This window comes from Aptenodytes forsteri, unplaced genomic scaffold, assembly GCF_000699145.1.
Source record: "Aptenodytes forsteri isolate BGI_AS27 unplaced genomic scaffold, ASM69914v1 Scaffold178, whole genome shotgun sequence".
Taxonomy (NCBI): Eukaryota; Metazoa; Chordata; class Aves; order Sphenisciformes; family Spheniscidae; genus Aptenodytes; species Aptenodytes forsteri.
In genome coordinates this window covers 92,845-93,582 of record NW_008795136.1, presented here as the reverse complement: position 1 = coordinate 93,582, position 738 = coordinate 92,845, and positions in this window count along the sequence as shown.

Here is a 738-nt window from a genome sequence, read left to right as displayed (position 1 = left end):
TGTAGTTCGGTGGGGGGGGGGTGTATGCGGCTCTCCCACCCAGCCCAGCAGGACCCAGTTTCCTAGTTTAAAATTCTTGAAACACAGAGAAAATAATTAATAAAGCAGCTCAGCCCACGAGCCGCAGCGAACGCTGTTACCAAAGCGGATTTAAATGCTCCAAGCGTTTTGAAAGAATCTGTTTTTCCCCTGTACCCAGTGCTTTAAAGAAAATAGTCTTGAATCAGTAAAATAATTTGAGGGGACTTCGTTTTCTGATGGAATTGTACGTTTCATACATATCATACGGCAAATTACAAATAAAGGCATATAAAGCCCTTCATGAAAGAGGCTTAAATCGTATTTTTAAGTTAAAGGGTAAAAATTAAAATTTGAACAACTTGTATATCACCGCTTACATAAATTCATATAAAAGCTGTGCTCCTTATTAGAAAATACGCCATAAAAACGCATCTTCTGAGCCAAATCTTCTAAACAATTAGCAAGGAACCACCGTTATGGTTAATTATCATCCCTGATAATTGCTTTTGCAATTGATAATTGATACTGCTTTATTTTAGCAATAAAGCGCAAACGCACGACGCTTAAACGGGTTATTTAAATCAACGTGTTTTTTTTTTTTCCCCAGGCAGTTTTACCGCATTTGAAGCGACGGCTGATATAACCAGCACGTCCCCAGCCCCCCGGCTGCCCCACGGCCTTCGCTCCCCGCCCCCCTGCGCCTCACACCGGCCCCTG